At 36.0% G+C, this 15470-nt stretch overlaps 1 long non-coding RNA gene and 1 pseudogene across 1 annotated transcript in view; both read right to left on the bottom strand.

The window, feature by feature from the left end:
* The window catches only part of LOC141585361 (uncharacterized), a 381268-nt gene that overhangs the window by 114287 nt on the left and 251511 nt on the right, over window positions 1–15470 (bottom strand). The window lies entirely within an intron of this gene.
* The window catches only part of LOC141585360 (actin, cytoplasmic 1-like), a 451127-nt pseudogene that overhangs the window by 377827 nt on the left and 57830 nt on the right, over window positions 1–15470 (bottom strand).

Below are 15470 nucleotides of genomic sequence, written 5' to 3'. Positions count from 1 at the left end.
CTAGAAAAGGAAAACCAAAGAAGGAAAAATTAATATAATTCTTTGAATTCCAAAAGTTGTGTTTGTTCCTTGCTTCCCTTTTTCTTCCTTTCATACTCTCTTCACTTTCCAGGAAACAGCCTGTCAGTGTCTCAGTATTGGTGACAAAGATCACACATATGCAATAAAGAAGACAGATGTCCTACACTTGGCAATGGAGAATAGCAAGGTCCACCCCTCCTCATACCTTGCTCTGCAGGTGTCTTAGGTGGGAGAAGCAAGACGAAGTCTTTTCTTCTGAATGTAAAGGTAGGGATTTGTGCTGTTTGGGTCAGAGCCATGGCTACTCCTGAGGAGAGTCCTCCCAAACTTGCTCTTTCTGCCTTAGCATCTTTGTATATGATCCCTTTTCCCTCAATAACTCCCACCTCACCCATCCTGCCACTCAGTCTTGCTATACACAGAGTAAATATATCTGGCTTTCCTATTGCTAGCATTTTATTTAGAAGTGACCTTCTTAAAAAAGAGCTTATATTTTTGAAGCCCAAGTCAGGGCCTTCCTCTGTGTGCTGAGCTCCCTGCATTTACTGCTGAAGCAGTAGTTACAACACTGCCCTCTAGTTAAGCATTCATCTACCCTCCATCCTCTGCCCTCGGGGCTGTATTGTACTTTTTTGTTCTTTTCACAGTTTCCAGGGTATAGTATGAGATATGGCAAATTTCAACAAAGACTGTTTAATGAACAAATGAACTTATTAATAAGTAAAGGGAGTCCAGATCAGAGCAAAAAGAAAGAAAGAGGAAGCTGACTGCTTAAGATGAATCTAGAAACTAGGCTTTAAGAGAGAAACCTAAAGGTGTTATCCTGTTTCCTTCTTATTCATCTTCGCACTTTAGTGAAACAATTATAAATCAATATACAGGATCTGGGGCACAACGTTAAGTTTTTCAGGGACAAAACATGGTACTTGGTGCTAGGTCCACCTGAAGAGCCAGGGGAAGGAAAACACTTCTGGGTGGCTTCACTAAAAAATGTCCAGGTCATGTCTGTCAATTACTAATTATATGATTTGCATAAATTACTCATCTTCTAAGCCTTGTTTATTAGATACAAATAGAAATTATCATCTTTGGCCTGTGTACATCACTGTGTTTTAACTTCATATTTAGACATAACTATAGTCACACAGGAAATTGTAAAATTAGTACATAGAGAACCGTGAATCTTCTCCCCAAATTTCCCCAATGATACAATACATAATGCTAGTACAGTGTCAAAAGCCGGAAACATTAGAATTTGTTGAGAGAACCAAATGAGGTGATGGAAATAAATATCTAATTCATTATATTTTTATTAGGTTAATTATTCTTTATTTGGCAATTCATTATTAAAAAAGCTTACCATATGCTAGGTATTGTGCTGGACACTTGGGTTACATTTGTGATCAAAATAAGCCTGTCCTAGGCCTTCATGAAACTTCTGTACAGCGGCAGAACACAGAACGATGAAACAATTACAATGTTGTGCAGGATGTTCAGTTTGTACATGGGCAAAAAATAGAATTCCTAATTGAATCTAGAAAGGAGGATGATATAGTCAGATAGGGCTTCCAAAAATGAATTTTTAAGTCTAGATTCAAATCTGAATGATGAGTTGGAATTGCCCAGGTAAAGAACTAAGAAAACATATTCAGGTAGAAGGAAGCACACAGATGAAGTCAAAGAGAAAGAAGAAATTACCTAGCCTATTTTAGTTTGAACAATAACAATGCATCATATTTGTTTTGCAAAATGGTTGAGTACTGGCATTTCCATATGATTCAATCTAATAATTCTTCATGGCTATGTAAGTGTTGTCATGAAGAAGTAAGCTTAAAAAAAAGAAAAAAGAAAAAGAAAAACTTGGATAAAATGGAGCCTAGTTGGCCAGGTTAAGTTTGGAATTTATTCTAAGAGCAAAGAGGGCCAGGGATGTGTTTTAAACAGGGGGCATTATAATCAAATTGGCATTTTGGAAGTTTATTCTGGATGCCTCTAGAGAAATGAATGTGATGAAGCAAATGTGGATATGGAAGAGGAGAGACCAGTTGGAAATTGTAGCATTAAGCCAGGTAAGACATTACAGCAAGTTTAGCTGAGACTGTGGACTAGGGGACAGGTGGAAGTGGGCAGATACTTAAGGGATAAAAATAACTTAATTTGGAGATGGGATGTATGTACGTATAAAAATAAAAGCAATAATAAAGTAGATACCAAGGTTTCTAGCTTAAGCAATACATACATCTACATATATAAATGCGCACAGTGGTCTAAAAACAAGCAGAGGAAGAGCTATAGGTGAGTTATGATAGTAAAAACAGTTTGTAAACTGCAAACTGCTATGAAAATGTAAGTTAGAGATATTTTCTTACATATGGAGTATGTATACTACATGCATATATAATTGTCAAAAGGATTACAAGAAGAAGTGGCCTGCTTTTTGAGAGCAATGTTAGTGCATGGCTTCTACACAGCGTATCATAATTGGTTTGTGGTGCCATTTAGTAATGCCAAGACAATTCATTAAGAGAATCAAGAACAAGCAGGTGTTTCCATGAGAGCTTGCTCTAATAAACATACTCATACACACATTCACACATCACATCCAACCAGGGCAGAGTTAAACTTGCTGAGGCACCCAAAGAACTCATTTCAGAAAACTGTAGTAGATAACATTTATAATTCAAGAATGGAAACTAATCCTAAATGGAAAAGAAAATTCACTCAGGAGATTGGTAATTTAAGGCTATGATGCTTATTACTTCTCACTATAGTCATTTAAATAAATATCAATCAGCAGATCCTATATTCTGCTATTGTTTTGTGATGTAAATGAAATAACTTATGTCACTAGTCTCAAGATGCCAAAGATCAATTAGACTATTACTTTTTATTCAGATGGTCTGTTATTGTGTACTATTGAAGGGCACCCAGTTGATTAGGAGTTATTTAAGATTTGGGGACACATTTTGCTTATCTTTGAGTTCTCCATAGAGTATAGCATGAGGCATTGCACTTAACAGGCCCTCAAGAATATTGTCATAGTTTAGTAACTTCATTGAAAATGAAACACACTGAGTTATATTCAGTGTTATTAATTTTCACCCTAATAGTATTGGTGATGATTACTTTTAAAAGTTCTATTGTTGGCAAGGTACTTTGTCAACTTTTCAGGGAAACATCATTTACTTTAAGTTGGCAAAACATAATTTACCAAAGGGAAGTCAGGGGAGAAAGGAAAAGCTTTGAGTAAATTCCAAGAAATGCGTCTCTTGGAAGTAAGAGGCTTATTAGTGTTACTAATTCATAAAACACGCCTAATGCAAAATCTTGTAAACATTCATACAATTGGGTTGTTTTTGGAAGTTTCACTTAAGAATCTATTGCCAATGCCCTCTTTTAACTCATAGCAAACTGCTAGTAAGACATTTTTGGGGAGGGATGTGCAGAAGAATCCACAGCCATCAATAACACATTATTGTTATTAATTTTTTGAGACATGATCTCAAAAAAGCTGATGCCTAGGCTGGAGTGCAGTGATGCAATCACAGCTCACTGCAGCCTTGACTTCCTGGGCTCGTGATTTTCCCATCTCAGCCTCCTAAGTCACTGGGTCTATATGCACTTGCCACCATACCTGGCTTTTTTGTACTTTTTGTAGAGATTATGTTTCACCATGTTATCCAGGCTGATCTTGAACTCCTGGGCTCAAGCAATCCACCTGCCTTGGCTTCCTAAAATGTTGGGATTGATTACAGGCATCAGCCACCGAACCTGGCCTATTGTTACTAATTTTAATTTGTAGGGAACCACTTTCTTCCTCACTTAATGTGACAGGTGGTGCCCATGCTGCCTCCATCTTATCTCAGTGTGATTTTAATGAGATGAGATGAAAGTCTTGCCCTCTCTCCGGCTTGTGGCATTTCAAATGATTGCATATTAGTAGAGATTGAAAAGTTGACATGACCGTTAGTCTTGTTCCAAGCTCCACCTCACAGCTCACTGGTTGGGTGGCATTACCAGCCTGAGGGCTGAAGAAGCAAGGCAGAACAGCTTCTGCATCATCTCTGCAGCTGATGAAGATGTTTTGCCAACATGGTGGTGCTGAAAAGACAATAGCAGCAGACAAACACAGACAGTTGGTACTTGGCCTGGATTTCACATTGTTTTGTAAAACGTGTTTTATATCTCCGTGACATCCTACAATTCCTCCGATCTTTGAGAAAATTAGTCTGTTATTATGAATAGATATAGTTTGATATTCAGCACTAAAATTCCTTATGTTTTTAGGGTAAAGCACCTGTGGTGCTCACCTATCTTTATCACATCAGGAAGTTAGGAGGCCCTGACCCAGAAAAGAATTTCCGAATGTAGACTGGCGAGTGCAACTTAGCTGGGCTTATTAAAAGTCCATACACTGTCCACATATTTATTAGATTTCACATGCTTATTAAAGTAAATAAATAATTTTTAAATGTCCACATGCTGTCTGGATAAAATCTTGGAAACAAATACAATTGGACTAGGAGAGACAGTTTCTGATAACGGTTAATCTCTCCTATATCGCCTGAGAATGGACCTGCTCCCACTACTTAACTTTGTATAAAGGCTATTATGGTGATAGAAAGGAAAGAACTGTGAGAAATTTCCAAGATGTTGCCATGTGAAGGGAGGCTAAACACACAGAAACTTTTGCAAAAATTTCATGGAGCTGGGATTGCTACTGTGCTGCTTACTCTCAAGGTGTTGACAGGCATTGCAAGCACAGCACTCCTCCAATTTTATAAGCAAGTTTTGCAACTTTCTAATCAGAACTGCTAGCTCGTGCAAAAGTCCTCCACTGGTGTGTGGTCAAGGAGTTAGACATAGAGGAAAGATACCAGTGTGACCGGAGTAGAATGGGTAAAGTGGGGAGGAGGTAGTAGGAAATGAAGTCAGAGAGGTAACAGGGATTAGGTCGTATAGATCTGGTTAGTCTCTATAAAGATCCAGTACGGAGGGTTCAAACGTGGGTTTGGGTCTCTCTCCCCAACTGGGTGCAAAAGAAGCAAGTTGTTCATGATAGCAGTTGTATCATTTAATTAAGTTGTATCATTTATTTAAGCTGGTGGCTTTAGGGAGGCTATAGCTCTTACGAATGGGGGAAATGTCCAGTTCTAGGAACAACAGATGCCTACCTACTTTATTTAAGATGGCCCTATATAGGAGCTTCCATGATTCAGTAAACTGAAAGAATACGCTCTTGTCTTATGCATTTTATTGAGCGCCTATAATCTTTTTCACTTGGAGCAACCAATTAAGAGAGTAAGATTTCAAGGCTGAAAGTTGAAGCTGTGGGATGGTGGGAAGACAGTCATAGCACAATGTTCTATGTTATTTGACAAGGTTCTCTAGTATAAAGAAAAAAATAATCCTTTTCTTAAATTTAGTCTGGAGCCTTTACTACATGGTCTCATAACGTCAAGGGAGAAGCCAGTTGTTCTAAGGAAGAGAAGGAAATCTGGAAGTATCCCCACTCAGTTTTTTATATTTTCCATTATGCAGCTTCCCACCTGAAATCTCACTGAGTGTGAACACTAATTGCAGCATCAAAAAAGTCAGCTGACTCAAGCAGATGGCATTTTGGAGGTTGTGAATGATTATGTGCTGATGATTAGTCATCTGAAGAGGTTAAGTGAGAAATGTTACCCTTAAAGATTCTGTCTGAGCAAAGAGGAGCAGCAGACTGGTAAACCTGAAATACTCATCCAAAGACACCATCATCATCAACAATTCTGTGAAAAATGTGGCTATGGTAGGGCTTCCACCTTATTTCTGGAGCTAATAATATACCTATTTATGATGAGAAATAATTTTTGTTAAAACGGAGTACAATCAAGCAGCACATATATCTTTGGAATGAATGTACAGAGCTCAGAAATATTCGCTAGATAATTTTTTACCTAAATGAAAGAAACATGCGCGCGCGCACACACACACACAAACACACACACTCTTGGCCCTCACAGTGAGAAGAGGCTTTGGTTTCTTGCTCAAACTCCTGCTAAGAATGGAAGTTCTGTGGAGTAGGAAGCCAAAGAACTCCTAAAGATGGCTCCCTTCCATCAATTTGCTCCAGCTTTAGGCTTCTAAAAACTGTCCAAAGAACAGCTCCAATAGAAATAATTCATTACCCTAAACTTGTTTTCTTTTAGTAAAAATAAGAATTGAGATTATGAAACATGCTTGATTATTGACCTCTGCTTATACCATACTGAGTGCTGTCCAGGAAAACTTCCCTGTATTTCCTGTTCCACTTCCTAGGTTCATCCAATCTGCCTTCTGGAAATAGTTATCAGCAAAAGTTGTATTTCATAATTCTATTATTGGCTGAATTATTAACTGAAATGAAAACAACATTTTAATGGGCTTAAAAGTCGTTTGGAAATGAGATAAAATGTTGTAAGCAATGCCTGCCTAGATGCAGACCTAAAGGAAAGCACTCTGACAGTTTGATTATTATGCACATTAGCGCAATCTAGTTGGCTCCCAGTTCCTAGAATAACATTCTCCTCTCTGCATAAATGTCTCTCCTTGTTGTTTGCTTTTCATTGCATTTATGTGTAATGCCTCAAGGATAATTCTTTCCTTCTGAGTAATCTCACACATTATGTTACTGCAATACTATCTCTATTGTTGCTGTCATAAACAACTTGCTTCTTTTGCACCCAATTGGGGAGAGAGACCCAAACCCACGTTTGAACCCTCCATACTGGATCTTTATAGAGACCAACCGGATCTATACGATCTAATCCCTGTTACTTCTCTGACTTCATTTCCTACTACCTCCTCCCCACTTTATGCATTCTACTCCAGTCACACTGGTTATCTTTCCTCTATGTCTAACTCCTTGACCACACACCAATGGAGGACTTTTGCATGAGCTATTAGCTCTGATTAGACAAGTCTTCCCTACCTTCTTGCCTCTTTCAAGTCTCTGCTCAAATGTCAACTTCTCAAAGGGGCTTACCCTGACACTATTAAATACTGAAATCTGACCCCCATGACCACTTTGAACTCCTGTTCCCTTAACTGGCTCTACTTTTACTTTTATCCCTAGCACTTTTCAGTCAGTAATCCAGTAGATAACATACCTTTGTATTTTGTTATTTCTGTCTCCTGTTTAGAATTTACACACACACATACACTAGGTATATGTATATAAGTATTTCAAGTATATATATATATATATATATATATATATATATATAAATGATATAGAAAAGGTACATAATACATAGGTATGACATGCATATATGATACATATGTATATACGTGTGTGTGTGTGTGTGTGTTTGTGTGTGTGTGTATATATATGTACCTATGTGTCTATAAACATTTGCCAAAGGATTAATGAAACAGTGGGCCTCTTGGTGCATCTGTTGATTCACTTTTCAAAACTTGTATCTCTACTAAGAAATAGATTATTACTTGTTCTTTCCCTCTTTTAGAATGTGTTTATCTCTGCTGGCACCCAACACTTGTCTTATTTTGCTGATCCTGATTTTTCTCCTCTCCTATGGTATGGTTAGCTCTGCTTTATTTATTTATTATTAATAAACTCTTCAAATCTCACTGTCAGTAACTATAACAAGAAGGATGCATCACTGACAGAAAACAAGATTAAGTCTTAAATGTGTAAAATTGAAGAAAATCCAGATAACAATCTTTTCTGATCTCATTACCCATCAAGCAATCAGTGGAAATCTCTTCTCATGGACCTAGAATTCTAACTCACAAGTCACCCAAGCTGGAAAAACTTCAAAGATGTATTCTTTTTTCTGCATGCAAACCATGTAATTTAGTAATAGCTACTCAACTACCATTGACCTGCTAATTAATCCATGGATTTTTGTTGTTGTTGTGCTTTTTATCATTTCCCCTGATAACTGAGTCGCTTTCGAAATACTCATTTTCTGCTCAGACTCACCAACTAAATGCTACTAGAGTTCCGTAATAATAAGACAATGAAATATATTGACTCCCTGCCAACCTGTTCTTTCTCTTCCTTTCCTGTGTGTCAGCTGGTGTTACTATGCAGATGGAATACTGAGAGGGGAAACAAACCACCAGTAAATGAGTAGTTTGTATCACAGGTAAGAGTGAGAAATGATTCATCATTTGGATTGAGAAACAAGTCGGTCCTGCTATCTCAGAACTGAAGACTTTCTATCATTCATTTTGAATTAGCCTGACAATAACTTGTTTGAGATCTTATGCTCAGAGGCCCCTTTCCTGAGAACACATGGTTGATTCTCCTCTTCCGTTACCAAGTAAACAAGTGATACACGTTTTATGATGGGGCCATATAGTACCTACTGAAAATATTGGTAATGTAGTTACCCTACATAGATTCCATCCTTTGATTTAAAAGATGTCCAATTTCATATACTGCTGAATTACAACTGAAGTTCTGGCTTCTGTTTCCTGCTTTAAACAGGGTATCTACTGTGTGCCTATAAAAATGTCAGTTCACCTCTCTAAACCTAGTAGGCAGAATGGAAATAACTGCCCACTTACCTGCCTCATAGGATGTTGATGAGTTTATGTTTTGTCACGTGCAAGGGGAAATTCACACCAACTGTTATGAAATCTCACAGAACTTAATTTATTTCTTATTCAATGAGAGAAAAGAAACTGAGTGGTTGAATGATATAGTTACTCAACCTCTAGTTACTGCAATCAAAATGAATAGCTGTAACTTTATCAAACTAGAATTATGCATCATTAGCAAATAGACTAAAAAAGTTGTTCTTACTGTGTAGTTTTCCATCATAGAAATTACTTTTGTATCAATTCACGTTTTCCATCAACTTAGTGAGGTCATTGGAAAGCATAGCCAAGAGTTTGATTCTTGTTTGCACTGAAGGACTACAAGGAAGGAAAGGTCTACTATTGGTTTTCACTGTGAGAACAAAAGAGTTTTCATTAAGATAAAGTTGAGAGGGATTCAATACCTATGACCACAACCAGTGATTTTCTAACAGGCAAAACATTCAATGAGTACTTTCCTTTCCAAGGTAGTCACTTTATGAAACATACATATTTATTTCAAATAATATATTCCATGGCCAAATACATTTTTAGGACACTCTGCTAAGAACTGCCTTTTTGTCCATTTATAGTGTTTTTGACTTAGATACTGATCACTGCCAAATGTTTACTTCATTCCCTAAGACAAAGTTTTACCATCCCTGAACATATTTAAAATCAAGGTGTCTAGAGAAGATTCTAAAAAGAGAGTTCTAGAAATATTTTGAATAGGATACCACAGTTGGAATAAGAGCACCTCCTCGTTGGTAAGCTTATGTCCTTTTTATATACATATTTTTTTTTCCATGAGGCAGTGGATTGTAAGGTTGAATAACACTGGATTTGGAGCCAGACTCTTGGTTTAAATCCTTCTATAGGAATTTACTAGCCATTCTGAAAGTTATTTAAACCCTCTGAGATGCAAAATTCTTATTGTTAAAGTGTAATAAGTATAGAATTCAACTGATAAGGTTACTGGAAAAAAGAAAAGGATTTTACCTATGTAAAATATTTTCACAGAGTCTGGCATGAGGTTAAAACAAAACAAAACAAAAAGGAGTGTGATCTAAATTTTTGGTATTGTTACTACTGAAGTTATTATTTTGGAGACACAGAAAATGGTTTGTAAATGGTCAACCCTCAAAATAGGTAAGGAGATTTATAACAAGGAGCTATTTCTTATGTCTCTAAAAATATTTTACTCTTCACCACAGCCAATCTGCCTGTACTTAAACAGCCAAGAACCTCAAGGAAATCACCCAATGGAGACTCAGATGATAATACTGCACAAGGGATTTAGTGGGGAAAAAAATCTGTCTCTTCAGAAACAGCTATGACACTAAATACTGCTTCAGAGATACTTGATCTTTATTCTCCCTAGAAGCTTAAGATAAGTGACAGACAGGGCTCTGAACCTGCAGTTGGGCTTTAACATTGTCAGGATATGGTGATTTTGTATTAATATGAGTATCTTTCAACAACTCAAGCGGAATACATTTTTAGTTATCCTACCTTCTGACTCCCAGTAGTTGGTGAGTACAGAAAGAAGACCCTATGTAAAATTACCCCACTTCATGTTCTAGGGAACAAGTCCAAGGAAAGCAAATATATTATCAGATCACTATTTCCAGACCTCCTGCTAATAAAACAGCAGCTATCATTTATTTTTTCAACTAAATATTTACCAGTTATCATCTATGATCTCCCTGATGTCATAATAATGGAGGGACTGTAGTAATTTAGAAAGGTATGCAGGAAAGAACTTGTCTTACACTGCTTTATAGAAATGCACTGTCATATATTTCTTATTTTGACACTGACTTGTGAAAAAGGTTATCGCTATTGTATTTGGGAACAACTCACCTACATGCTTCTTTTATATAATCCTAGAAGTGAGGTTGGATTAGCTTTGCCTGGGTACTTCAGCTTCCTTACTTATAAAAAGAACATGGTTAACTTCTTACCACATCCAGCAGCTCCCCCATCCTCCTTAAATGTTCTGCCACATATTTTGACCATCTTCTTCCTTTGGTTTATGCATTACTGCATTAACTTTGTTCCCTCAGTTCATGGATTACTCTTTCCTTCTTATCCTCAGTAACTACAGTTCTTCTTGACTTCAACATGACCTTCACCTGGGTTAAAATCACTAAATTTATTGCTCTCTTTGAGAAGGCTCATATTTTTTTTTCTCTGATCATATTTTCTTCTTAAGCATATTACCTCCAAATCTTTCTCTCGAGCACTGGCTTTTCACAAGCCCTCCAAAACCTACTGGATGACTCTTCCCTGATAACTTTACCTCAATTGCATTATATCCATAACCACTTCAACTTGTTTCCCAAGATCAACCCATTCTAACTAATGGAGAAACTCTTCCAAGTCCACTGGACTTGAAATTTAAGAAAAAGCCTGTGATACTTTTATCCACCTCAACCCAATATTAAAATAATGTATTTATATTGATAAGTAATAGTTGTATATATTTTGGAGGTACATATTTTATGTTGACAAATGTCTATGACATATAATGATCAAATTAGGGTACTTGGGTATTATTTCTTTCTCTGTATTTCTTTTTAATTAATCTCTTATGCCTTTTGTCACTTATCTGATTTAATTATCTTCACTTTTGTTAATTTTATAGCTGCCTCTTCTATGTATCACCTCCACATTACCTACATTAAATAGCACTGACATACTTCAAATATTTTTATTAAGTCGCTCTCCTGAACAAGCATTTATGGCACTTTACTCTTGTCTTTCAGACTCAAGTATAAAACTCTTGTTCTTACACTTTAAGGTCCCACTGAAATCCTGCAGTCACATGTCCCAAGTCTCCAGGAGAAGAACAGCTTGCCTTTACTCAGTCTGCTCATTTGCCAAGCACACTCTTGCCCATGCATCTTCACTCTGACCTTTCTCCCACCTGAAATGCCTCATTCTTTTTCTATAGCAAACTAACATTCATCACGAATTTTCTATACCTCTATCAATTTAGGCTGCCTTCTCTTTTCAGGACTTTCAGCAAATTTTATTACTAGTGTTTAGGACCTAATAACTTTACATTAACTATTAATTTTATAGATATTATTCCTATAGCAATTCTCTATTCAAGAATAGAGCTAAGTCTTCCTCTTGTGTATTATGGTCTACAGTGTCTAACTTTGAGCTAGGTTTCTAGATGACACATCCCCCAGTTTACTTACAGATGAACACTCACTAAAATATTTTTATTTAAAATGTTCTTATTTTTAGTGATCCTTTCCATTTAAATGTATCTCTTGCAGAGGAATGAAAAATAGTAGAGCAGGCCAGATAGTAAGCAAAAACATGGTTGATGTGTATCTCTGCTCAGGTTTCAATTGTTAACATGTTGTTCTTTATAAGTAGGGGAGGACATAAGGAAACTATTTCAAATCATTAGGTATAAACTTACATGCTATTAAGTTGTGAACTAATTGTGTACAGAAACATTTTAGAAAATGTATACTTAGTACCTAACATAGAACCTGTTCAGATTAGGTTCAAGAAATTCAGGTCTTCATAGTTAGACAAATTACATCCCAGATTCTAAAGAAACTTTTTCACATAATCCAATATTTGAATAAGTATATTTAGAAAGATTATGGAGAAGAGAAAAGTTAATTAACAAAATATAAGGGCCAGGAAAATGTCCCAGATGTCAAAAAGATAAAGTGGTAAATTTCCTAAATTTCAGGCCAAGAATATAGGAAAGTTATAGAAAAAATTCTAGGAAAAATAATGAATAGACAGTTTTTTAGACATTTGCTTATTAACCTATTTGACAAATATTCATTATGGTGTCTCTATCTTGCTGGATATATGGTGGTGACTATGATACAAGACATCCACTTAAAATGGACCTCACACTACCGTAGCGTAACAGATGATTTAGAGAGGAATAAACTCTATTCAAAAAAAAGACAATAAACACCAGGTTTCAACAGGTAAGTCAATAAAGTAATGGCAAACCTCAGAAAACAGGCTCTCAAGTAGTAAAAGAGAACTAGCAGTCTCCTGTGCTAGTGATTTTGGCAGATAATTTAACTTTGCATCTTATGATGTCATGAAAATTAAGATGATAAAATGTGATCTTTGTTTCTAATTACACTTATAAGAGATTCTTTCCCATTCAACATTCAATGACTTGTCAAATTTGCAAGTAATACAAAGCTAAAAACAGCATCTAATATAGCATAAGATAGGAGTTAGACTCAAAATAATTTATACAGATTGGAATACTAGGCTGAAACCAAGATAAAATATAAAACGAGGCAAATACAAAATCCTATAATTGAGGCAAGACAAAGGTTTTAAAAAACTGGATGCAGAAAGCAGTAATTATAAAGAAAAATAACATGATACATTAGACTTCATCAAAATTAAAATGTGTATTTATCAAGACATCATTAAGAAAACAAATAAGCAAGCCACAGCCTGGGAGAAAATATTCATATAGCATATAACTGTCAAAGGACTAGTAACCAGGATATATAAAGCACATCTATTACTCAGTAAAAACACTGCAACTTATTTGAAAATATGTAAGAAAATGTATCAGAAATTGATGCATGGATAAAAATATGGCTAGATATAGAGATGATAAAGCAATTTAACATTTTGCAAAATGCCAGTTACAGAATTAAGGTGATGAGCATATGGTGTTCACTGTACAGTTTTTTAAAACTTTTCAGTATGTTGAAAATTTTCATTAAAAAGTTAAGAAAAAGAATCATAATTATATGAATTGTTTTAGAAATTCTATTTAGTTTATCTAATACGAATTTTAAGTGTAGAAAAAAAGCAGGTGATGAAACTGTGCAAAATTCTGTGTGTGTGTGTGTGTGTATCCTGCAGATATAATGGACTGATGGGCAACAAAAGTTTAACAGTGGGTTTTGTGGAGTGGTCAGAGACAGAGGGAGAGAGGAAGTAAGTTTTCTTATTTTTCCATATTTATACTTTCTGGTTGTTCTACAATGAAGGTGCATTGTTTGTGTATTTTCATATAGTAGTCATTTTTTGTAATAAAATGGTCCTATATTTGATCTTTTTAAAAAGAGACTAAATATACAGGATCTACCTATTTATTAACTAGAGTGATGGCAGGGACAATGCACAAGTACAAAAAGAAAGAATTGGTTGGCCTTGGTGACTGGCTATAGGAGACTAAATAGATGAACAAATCATAAATAAAAAGAGAATTGCAATGTCAAGGTTGGGAAAGTAAAATATCTATGGGACACAGCCTATTTCACTGCTCACTCCTTTCTCATCACAATCCAGAATACTTCTTTTATTTTTTCAATACGACAACCCCCTTCACATTTTAGGTATTCACATATACTTTCCTCCTGCCTGACATATGTTTTCTCCTCTCTCTCATCAAATTTTACTCATCTTTAAGATCTCATTACCCCACATACGAACTCCATAACTTCCCAAACTAATTTAGGGCTCCTTGTCATACCTTCTAATAGCACATTACATTTTAGTAGCATTTATGGTAATTACTAACTGCACATTTATTTTAGGATAATTTGTTTATTATCAATACTCTCTCTAGAATGGGTATTTGCTTGTCATTGTAACATGAATGAATGGAATAGTATCTGGCACATTGGAGGGATTCAATAAACATTACTGAATAAGTAAAGTTACTGGGTTAGTTTCAGATCTGTTACATTTACAGAAACAGAAGAATGCCGAGATGGTAATGTTTAGCAGGACTCTACACACCTGTACAGCAGAGAGTAAGCAAATGGAAGTGACAGTACAGTTTTGGAATGCGTTAGTAAGAAGGTATTCAGTGGCATGACAATGAATGCATCCTCCAAAGAAAGATGTAAATAAAGAAAAGGGCAGATAACTGAGGATCAAGCCTATCAAGTTAATTTTTAAAATCATTTCCCTTTATCTTCTTTTATCTTATTTTGTTTGAGTATTTCTATCTTGTTCTTACTTATGCTGGAAACAAGATGTCATCTTAACTAGCTCTAAATTAACTACAGCCTTAAGCATGTGAAGTGATGATAGTCTCCAGGACAAGCTTTCTGTTTCAGATCTTGGCAGTTTGGATTTGGCTGCTAGCTTCTCTACTTTTCTGCATGGCTGAGAAAGATAGACAGCAAATTTAGGAGCAGACTCTTTGATAGCACTGTTCCAATATCAAAGAAATGCCAGAAACTCACAGGGTTTCCTTCATTTACAGCCAATAGATTCATTATTCTGTTCATGATTTATTCAGTAAGTATTTATTAAATGCCCAATATGGACCTAATACTAGGCTATGCAATAAAGGTTTCTGCCCTAATGGAGCCCATGATTGGGTAAGGCAAGAGATAATACATATATAACAAACAAATACTCGATGACCTATTTGAAGATGCCATAAAGGGAAGCAGAAGGAGAGTAGACAGCGAAACAAAGAAAACAAGAGATGGGGTAGTCATGTTGGCACCTATGAGAAGATAACACTTAACTCAAAACCTTAAAAGATGAGCAGAGTCAGCCTGTGAAGAAAGATGAAAAGAATTTCAGGTAGAGGCAGTAGCATGTAAAAGGCCTGAGGCAGAAAAAAAAGATCTTCCAGGACCTAAAAGCCTCCCAGTAGAGACGGGGCAGAGCCAGATTTGCCAGGAGGAAGGGTCCCATCAAGCAGAGCTTCGTGGCTGTGGGCAGGACTTTGGATGTCAGAAGGTTTGTTAGGAAACCACTGATATTTAAGCACAGATGTAACATGATTCCTGGGAGCAACCTCAAATATGTTAATATTAGACTTCCAGGTTGAAGGTCCCTACATTTTTTTGCTGGTTGTTTCCTTTTCATTTCATTTTGTTTTGTTTCTATTACTTAGG

Source organism: Saimiri boliviensis, chromosome 8 (genome assembly GCF_048565385.1).
Source record: "Saimiri boliviensis isolate mSaiBol1 chromosome 8, mSaiBol1.pri, whole genome shotgun sequence".
NCBI lineage: Eukaryota > Metazoa > Chordata > Mammalia > Primates > Cebidae > Saimiri > Saimiri boliviensis.
Note: the sequence above shows the minus strand (reverse complement) of the source record. Positions and strands in the feature narration are given on the sequence as shown.